Here is a 9,939-nt window from a genome sequence, read left to right on the forward strand (position 1 = left end):
GCCAAAAAGATATTTTCTTTCTTCTTACTTCAATTTTCTGAGGCTGTTACGGTTGTTTGTTTTTTAAAAGCAAATCAGAAATGCATTCAACAACGAATACACGACCACAACAAATGGTTATATAGGATAAAAAAGATATTTTTTGGTGTATTTTTAATGAATTTTTTTTGTATATTTAGTTAACCTTTCATGATATTCTGTTTTTTTATTGGCCTTTCATTTTTTAGGACTAGTGCAGTGGGATTGTGCCTGTAAAGCTTAGTATCTATGATTCCTATAGCCAAAAGTTTGGTTGTATTTAAAAATGTATTAAAAATATGTAAGTGATGATTACCCAGGATCACATATATCCTAGGAAGAAAGGGAGAGCAGAATACAAATGAGTAAACTGATAATGTTGTGCCGTGGAGTTAGATCTGACTCATAGATGACTCTCACTAGTGGCCTTGTAGGGGTTGTAAATTGCTTGGGAAGGGATTGTGTGGAGTACCATGTAGAGTACTGTGTGGTATCTTGTAAAGTACCATGTAGAATACTATAAACTACTGTGTAGAACTGTATAGACTACCGTGTAGTACCATGTAAAGTACTGTGTAGAGTATCATGTAGAGTACTGTAGAGTACCGTGTAGTACTGTGTAGAGTACCTTGTAGTGTAGCATGTAGAGTACTATAGAGTACCGTATAGAGTACCATGTAGTGCTATGTAGAGTACTAAGTAGAGTATCATGTAGAGTATCATGTAGAGTACTGTATAGTACCATGTAGAGTACTATGTAGAGTATCATGTACAGTACTGTAGAGTACCATCTAGTACCATGTAGAGTACCTTGTAGTGTATCATGTCAAGTACTATAGAGTACTGTGTAGAGTACCATGTAGTACTGTGTAGAGTATGGTGTAAAGTATCATGTAGAGTACTGTAGAGTACTGTGTAGAGTACGGCGTAGTGTAGACTACTGTATAGTACCATGTAGAGTATTATGTAGACTATCATGTAGAGTACTATAGAGTACCATGTAGTCCATGTAGAGTATCATGTAGAGTATCATGTAGAGTATCATGTAGAGTACTGTGTAACCATGTAGAGTACTGTGTAGTACCGTGTAGAGTACCCTGTGCCTTTACTTTGGCAGTGAAGTTCCTCCTTACCACTGAGACCACCAGAATCCCCTTCATTGATAATAGGCTAAATTGGATGAAAGCAATGAATGACAATGTACCATATAGTATGAGGGGTTGATCAGAATTGTAATTAATTAACTAGAATGAATGTTATAAAAAATATGTATGACATGACTGAAAACAAATATGATTTGTAAACTTTCATAAAACAAAATAAATAAGAATGAAACTTTGTATACTTGTGCATGCGTATGTCTATGTGTGTGTGTCTGTTTATAGGGTGAGACGGGGTGTATAATAGGTTTTATTTGGTTTAAAATAGTTAATATGGATTTTTAATGTATACCTTAATCCAGCTAGCTACTTATGTTTAATAAGTTTTAGACTCTTCCATCCCTAGACTAAAGAAATGAACAGCAAAGGTGGCTTCTTAAAAAAACTGCTGTTCTGAAACTCTGTGGAAATGGGTCGCTTCATAGAAGAGTTAGCTCTTTGGAGCTATCAACACAACAGGAGACGTACAGCTGCCATAACCACACTGTGGTTATTCTAGGACAGGAATCTTGCATTGCTCATCTCAGAGTTCTCTAGCACCTAATGTAAGAGTCAAGATTTGTTATAAATATCTGTGGTTTGGCCACCATCTTAAGTCCTTTGTCGTTGTTTTTCTCAAGTTCACTTCCTGAAAGGTCCTCAGGAACAAAGAAGTGACAAATTCCTCCTGTATGAACTTTACTCCAATCAGAATATGCCAAATGTTCGGCCCTTGCTAATGAGCCCACTCATTTACAAATTCGCCAATCGCCATGCGCCACCTCCATCTTACCTCGCAAGTTCCCCAATCCCCTTGTATCTCCTGGCCCCTCACTCAGTCTTTGCCACTCCCAGCACCAATAAAAACCCTTATCTGAAGTGCTCAGGGCTCTGCCACGTGGCCACTGCGCTGCATCGGTGTGTGTGTCGAGTTCCTGCTCGAGAGCTTGTAATAAAATCCCTCATGTTCTTGCATGATTTCAGTTCCCTAGTGTCCTTTGGGGGACTCGTGATTGTGGCACAACACTAGCAGGGTACCTGTCATAGAGCAGTTGCTCAATAAATGTCGGCTTAATTGTATTAAAGAAAGTTTCTTTAAAGATATACTATCTGCTGGGCAAGCCTCCCTTGACGATGAGGAAAGACGTTAAGTATCACAGAAGCTCTGAAAAGAAAAAGGAGGAAATACTTCTTAGGACTTAATATTCCTATTTAAGAGGAAATTTCGAAAGCAAATTAAAAATTATTTTAAAAAGGGCAGACTAAGGATCATTTTTCTTAAGGATTTTGATAAAAATAATGAAAGATATTTGATTTTGAGAAATAAAATAATTGACCTCAGCCACTGGGAAGCTCTAATCAATTTCTTGTCCTGACGGTACAATGATTAAGTGGTTGTCCTAACAGAAAAGTCAGTCATTCAAACTACCAGCTGCCGTGAGGAAGAAAGAGGTGGCTGGCAGGCAGCTTTCATAAAGATTACAGCGTTGGAAACTGCAGAAGGAGTTCCACTGTGCCCTGCAGTGGTGCTATGAATCAGCTCGACAGGATCACAGTGCAGGGCAGAGAGCGTGGCTATGAGGAAACGGTTCTGCTCTAGCAAGCATGACGAATATTCCTTTTCCCTGAGTCTTCAGTTCTGCTGGGAAGGTATAATGTATGTCTTTCTTAAGAAGATGACAACCCTCTCCTCTCAACACCATCACAGGGTACTTCATTTTCTTGTCTATGTTGTAACTACTTACATAAGAACTTACAGACAATAAACAAACTATTGTTTCTTGAGGGTAAGGGTTTTTTTTTAAATTTTAAAAACTAATTTCGTACAGCGTTGCCTGATTCTTTTACAGAGGCAATACTTGTTAATAACAAACAATGAAATAGTTGATAGATTACAGATAGAAATGACATTTAACTAGCAAATTTAAGTCAAAATGAAATAAATACCAAAATACAAAACTCACTACTGCCAGTTATGGAAAGTAGCTTAGAACATGGGGCTCCAGAGTTAAACTCTGGAACAAATTCTTTTGTTCTCTCATCTTTGCTGTATAATCGATGTGCCTCATATTTCAGAGATTTAGGGAGAACAAAGAAGAAAACTATTTTGAAAATGTTCTGAAAAACAGATAAAAAGTAATGAGAAATGAAGAGAGTTGGTATCTACTACTAGGTTCTTATAGACCCACAAGTTTGGAACACTGAACTTTCAGCGCACATCTCAGGCTGTGATTCTGTCAGGCAAAACAGGGTCAATGCTCTCAGCACAGATTGCACTGGACATATTGGAATAGAGAGGACACCTCTATCCAGGGAACTTGATTTGTATCTAGCTAAGCTCTTAACTTTCCTTTGTGCTTGCCTGCCTATTTTATAGTCAAGAGTTAGGGTCCTTACTGGCTAGTTGAGTTATACTTCATTATTTTCACTATTCTCCCATCTCAGTTAATGACCAGGTTATTTACATTTCTAAAAAAAATGAAAGAGACAACCGATAGAGTTGCATATGTATCTCTGACACATGTCTCTTATTTGACATTCTCTTCCAGTCAGTCTTCGAGTAAGAACTGTCCAGTCTAAGCTCTCTTCCCATTGATAGTTTTGCTTTTTACTTTTTTTAAATGAGATTTTAATGAAGGTTATAGAAAGCTTGCATTTCCATTCATTCAATGTTAAAATTTTCCTCCTTATTCCCCCTCCCCCAGTTTACTTTTCTCTTTTAAAAAAATCTTTCATTGTTGCACAATTTCCTCCCCCACCCCCAGTGCACTTTGTTATGCAGCTCTTATTCTGAACTGTTGTCATGCAATAATACCTAATCATGTATTTCTTTGATACAGTCTTTTCCCCTCATCTATTTCAATACAGTGTCCATTTTTCATCCACTCTTTTCTTCGTTCTCCCCAAACCCTCATGTCAGTTCTGTTTTATAATAGTGGCATAATGCAGTATTTGTCCCTTTGTGACTGAGATATTTCTTTCAGCATAATGTCCTCCAGGGTCACCCATTTTGTATATTATTTTATGAGTTCCCTGTTTTTCAGTGCTGCATAGAATTCCACAATTCCACATCAAGAAACTTCTCCAACAGGGTAAAAAGGAAAGACACATACTGAGAAAAATATTTGGTAATGACATATCTGATAATGGAATTATATTTAGAATTTTTAGAGTACTCTTAACACCTCAACAAGATAAACAACTCAATTGCAAAATGAGCACAGGATATGAACAAACGTTTCACTAAAGAAGACATTCAGATGGCAAACAAACACATGAAGAAAGGTTCAAAAACCCTAGCTCTAAGAGAGAAGCAATTCAAAACAACTATGAGATATCATTTCACCCCAGTAACAATAGCAAAGTTCAACAGAGCAGCAAAGAACAAATGCTGGTGAGGTTGTGGAGAAACTAGAATCCTTTTCCACTGTTGGTGGCAGAGAAAAATGGTGGAAACACTCTGGAAGGCAGTATGGCATTTTCTCAAGAAGTTAGAAATAGTTAGAAATAGAAATACCATTGAAAATTTTAATTAAAAAAACATAACCACTGAGTTTTTACTGTTGTTGCTATTGTTTCAACTCTTTCTATACATTATTTCACTTATCTTTTGGGACAATTGTTTGTGGGTGGAACTGCTATTGTTTCTATTTTAAAAGGAGACTTTAAAATACTGAAGTACTTAGCCTAAATTTACCTAACTAGAAAAAAGAACCCTGGAGCTACAATTCACATTCAGATGGTAATAACATTAGCTTAACCTTTATCTTGTTCTATTTCCCTATTCCATTGATAATTTTACTAGGTTACTTTTCAATAAGGTAACTTCTAAAGGCTTGTTCTGTTTCCAATCTTTAGTTCCAGTACAAGTCATTCTAATTATGTGGCCCTTATTCTCCTCATTTGGTTAGGCTCTGATCTCCTTCATCCCATAAAAACATACTTTTATAAAATTTCAGAACAAAGAAAGCAAAATATTTTTACTCTATTTAATATTTTAGCAACTGTCATGTTTTCTTCTTCCTTTTTCAGTATAATCACTATGGTTTCCATAAGTTACTCCCTGCCACATGCAGTCTGGGACTTGTCCCACATGCAAATATCCTTTCCTCCACAAAAAAAACCCCACAATTCCCAGAAAATTTCTTGTTGTAGTGATCCTATTCAGATTTTTAAGTATCTTGTAGAAGAGGGTTAGCCTGTCCAATGTCAACAATCTTTATGACAGTAGATTTTCCTCTTGGAGGGTTGGTGATGTTTGGTTGGTAGCTTAATTCTTTGGCCGCTGCACCACCAAAGCTCTTTCCTGTCCCAATCTCACCTCTAAAATTAATGATTTGTAAATCACTAACTTGTGAAGGACTGGAGAGCATTATGCTAAGTGAACTAACTCAATCTCATAATGACAAATACTGTATTAGACCATTATTGTAGAAATAGATAACTAGTAACATGTGTATGAGGACCTAAGAGGGGGGAGGTGGGAGCTGAGGGGTGAGGACGGGTGGCAGAAGTAATCATAGGGTCACACAGTTTGATGGGTAGAGGGAGGGGTGGGTTAACGAAATGGGAAAAATCAGGTGTGAAAAACAATGTATATGGAATTTGTAAGTAAAGTATAAGAAAATAAAAAATGAAACAAAAGTATCAGTATTTTACTTTTTTATCCCAAATGTTTCATTTTTCCAGATAGTATTTGATACTATTAATCATGTTCTCAAAGTAGCATAACCTTAATTTTATATTAGAAGCCCAGCTGGTGTGGTTCTTCATGTATTAGACTGTTAAGCAAAAATTTGCCAGTTCAAATCCACCAACTGCTCTGCAGGAGAAAACTGGGCAACTCCTTTACAGCCTCAAAAACGCGACGGAAAAAACGTAAGTGTTGTGGGAGAACCCCCCCCCCAAAACATGACAAAATAGGATTTTTTCTTAAAAAAGAAACTTTGACCCATATGTATGAAGCAAATGCAGGGACTAGCACACAATGCGAGTCTTGGATTACTTACTCATTTAAAAACAAAAAAAAAAAAAAAGGAGAAATAGTAAAATATAAAACCAAATTAATGTTCTGTAGACTCTTGGGAAAAAAATTTTCAGCAAAGAACACATATTTAAAGGATTCTTTTCTTTAATTTTATAATTATTGTGAAATAGCACAAAATGTGACTTCTGTTTTAGATAACAGAATTAATAACAGAGCAAGGAAACATAACTTGGATTATAAAATTCTTGCTTTAATTAAAATTTCTTAACCTATGAAAAAAAACAACCAAAACAACTGAATGGAGGGTAGCTATGAGTGGGAACTGACGAGAGGACAGTGCTTTGGGGTTGTTGGTTTTATTTTATATGCTGATATTAACAGTTACTGTTCTGTTCAAGATCCACGGCTATTATGTTTTTACTGTTTATGAAAAAAATGCTTTTCTCATTATTCCCTTTACAGTGATAGATTTCAAACTATTATATTAGCCCTAACCTCTACCTTACACCTCTGTTTCCACATTTCGCTCTGCCTATCACAAATTAATTTGTTTTAAAGCCACATTTAAAATGTTGATTTCTAGTTCACTGTGCCCTTTCCCAACCACATAATTTCTTTCTATGGCACCACTGCTTACTGCGTTCATCTCCCTTCTTCCTCCTCACCATTTTATAAAGGTCTTTATAGACATTTGTGTCTCTGGTTTATGGTAGAATGATTGGCCTCCATAGCCTTATCCTTGTAAGCATTTTGTGAGGATTCTAGCACCAGCCCAATGCTTCTCTATACTAGGTTGTTGGATAAATGAGGTAAACATTTCTTTCCTTCTTTTCTTAAAAATATCAATCACAAAAAAATTTTAAAAAACCTCCACCATCACATTCTTTCTCTCACTTCTCTCTCTCTCTCTCTCTCTCTCTCTCTCTCTCTCACACACACACACACACACACACACACACACACACACACACACACGTTGGTAGAAGTCATCTATTTCCTCTTCTTTGGCCCTAGTTGTTGTTGGCATACATTTGAATGACAGTGGCATTAACCCCTATTCCTTACATATGGATATTTTCTACTATTCACAATATTGTATTTCAAGATTTAGAAATGGTCTTTTTAACTATGAAAGTGACGCTATTTTTCCTCACCTTTTCATTTCCAGTGTAGTATATCATACGATTGTCTAACTTGAAATGTCCCATGCCAACCCATTTAATTTCACCAATGTCTAGAATGTAATACTTATGTATTCCATTTCTCCCTTAACAATCTCCAATTTTCCTACATTCATACTTCTCACATTTTCAGTTCCAAACACTTGTGTCTTTTTGTAACTGTTCCTCCCTCTTTGTGTTTCCCAGTGAGAAGGTTCTGCCTCATATTTGCTGTTGTTATGTGCTGTTGAGTCACCTGTGATTCATAAAGACCCTATGTCCAACAGCCCTAAACTCTGCTCTATCTTGTGCCAATCTTACTGACTCTGATACAGCTACTCTCATTACCCCAATCACTGAATCAGTCCACTTCATCGAGGGTCTTCCTCTCTTATTCTGTTCCTCCACCCTCCCAAACATGACGTCCCTCTCCAAGGACATGTCCAAAGTAGGTCAGATGGAGCTTCAGAATCCTTGCCTCCAAGGAGTAGCCTGGCTTCACCACCTCCAAGACTAATTTGTTTGTTCTAGCAGTCCACGGCATTTTCAATACTCTTCTCTAGCACCATGGCTCAAAGGCATCAACTCTCCTTCTATCATCCCTAGTCATTGTCCAGCTCTCTGATGCATAGCAAGTGACTGAAAAGATCATGGCCTGCATCAGGTGCACCTTAGTCTAAATGTGATCTACTATACTTAGGGTTTTCTGAGGCCTATTATTTCAGGAGTGGATGGCCAATATTTCTCCCTAGACTCTTAATTTGGATTCTAGACTCTAAAGCAATATTTTGCCCAAAAGGGCAGATGAGACGCCTTTCTCATTATGCAGGTAGCGGATCAGGCGTTGGTCTCATCTGCCATCCCTTTAGGTTCATGCATTTTGTTCCCACCCCACCCCTGCTCTGTTTGCCTCCAGCTCAGTTTCCTTTATTTGCCTCCCAGGATCTTACACCTTCTGTCCCTAGCCAATTCTGTTCATTTCCTTTAAATTCACTCCATTTACAGTTGTGATATTATTACCCCATTTTCATCATGGAACCTCCTGGTTTAAGAAGTCAGAATGGCTGCTATTGAAAAACTTAGGTTTATAAGCAGTATCACTTGTTTTTCTTTTCTTCTTTTACATTATTGGATTTTTTAAAAAATCCAAGAGAAATAAATGCAATAACAAAAACAATGAAGTAAAGAGTAAAGTAGAAGTCTTAATTTCCTGCCCTTTCAGCCTATTTTATTACCCATTGAGGTAAAACTTGCTGGATGATCAGCTATGAGTCTGTTCTCACCACATGGTACCTAGCAACAATAACAATTTCATGTGAAGTATTTTTATTTCATATGTTGCCTTTTGCATTTTCTTTAAATTCTATGCTTATTTTTATCATTTAATTTTTTTTCCATAATAAATGTTGTTGTTGTTACCTGACATTAAGTTGGAACTGACTTACAGTTGATTCTCCAGTGGGTTTTTAGAGTCTGTGAATCTTCTGAGAGGAGACTGTCCACCTTTCTTCAACAAAGCACTTGGAGGATTCAAATTGTCTGCCTTTGTTTACAGGACAAATCCTTATTTACTGTGCTACCAGAGGTTTAATAAAGACCTGCCTCTGGTGGCCTAGTGGTAAGAAGCTGTGCTACAATCCCAAAGGCATGCAGTTCAAATCCACCAGGCTCTCCACAGGAGAAGGAAGGGCTGTCTCTTTGCATGTGATTTACTGCCTCTGAAAACCTGTTGGAGAGTCACCTATACATTGGTTTTGATTTAAAGGCACACAACACCACCACCACTAGCATTGAGTAGGGGGGTTCTGGTGGCCTACTGGTAAGAAGTTGTGCTGCCAAATCGAAGGAATGCCATTTGAGTCCATCTACTGCTCTGTGGAAGAAAGAAGGGCAATCTCCTCTCATGATTGTTGTTGTTGTTAAGTGCCGTCAAGTCGCAGGCGACTCATAGTGACCCTATGAAGGAGAGTCCTCGACGCTTGGGTGCCTTTCATCCTCTCTCCAGGTTCATAGGGTTTCTGGAGGCAAGCTATTATGGAAGTGGATGCCACTCCTCCTTCCACGCTTGTTTTAATCGCGGATCTCCACCCCACTCTCTGTCTGCATTGGGTAGCCAACCATTAACACATTTGACACATCCGTGTCACAGTCCTCTCATGATTACTGTCTCTAAAAACCTACTGGAGGACCAGCTGTGTGTTGAATCTAACTTGACAGTTCATTACAAAAGCAAATAAACACTGAGTGGATTCTGGCTCATAGTGACCCTACAAGACAGAGTAGAACTCTATTATTGCGTCCCCTAGGTCACAATCTTTGTAAGATCAGGTCTCCAGGTCTTTTTCCTAAGCAGTTGCTGGTGGTTCAAAAATGACATCCATTTGATTACCATTTGATTAACAGCTGGGCACTTATCATTATACTATCAGGGAGAGGTGTATGTATGTATATAGACAGATAGATAGATAGATAGATAGCTAGCTAGATAGATTGATGATATAGATATACATGATATGATATAGATAGACACGCTATGATATAGATATACATATGATATAGATAGACACGATATGATATATATACACAATATGATATAGATATGATATGATACAGATATACATGATATGATATAGAT

At 37.4% G+C, this 9,939-nt stretch overlaps 1 pseudogene; it reads left to right on the forward strand.

Moving 5' to 3' along the window:
• Positions 1 to 1,872: 1,872 nt before the first annotated feature.
• Positions 1,873 to 9,939, forward strand: part of LOC102853535 — a 48,052-nt pseudogene continuing 39,985 nt past the window's right edge.

Source organism: Elephantulus edwardii, unplaced genomic scaffold (assembly GCF_000299155.1).
Source record: "Elephantulus edwardii isolate Elephantulus edwardi_28Jun2011 unplaced genomic scaffold, EleEdw1.0 scaffold00025, whole genome shotgun sequence".
NCBI lineage: Eukaryota > Metazoa > Chordata > Mammalia > Macroscelidea > Macroscelididae > Elephantulus > Elephantulus edwardii.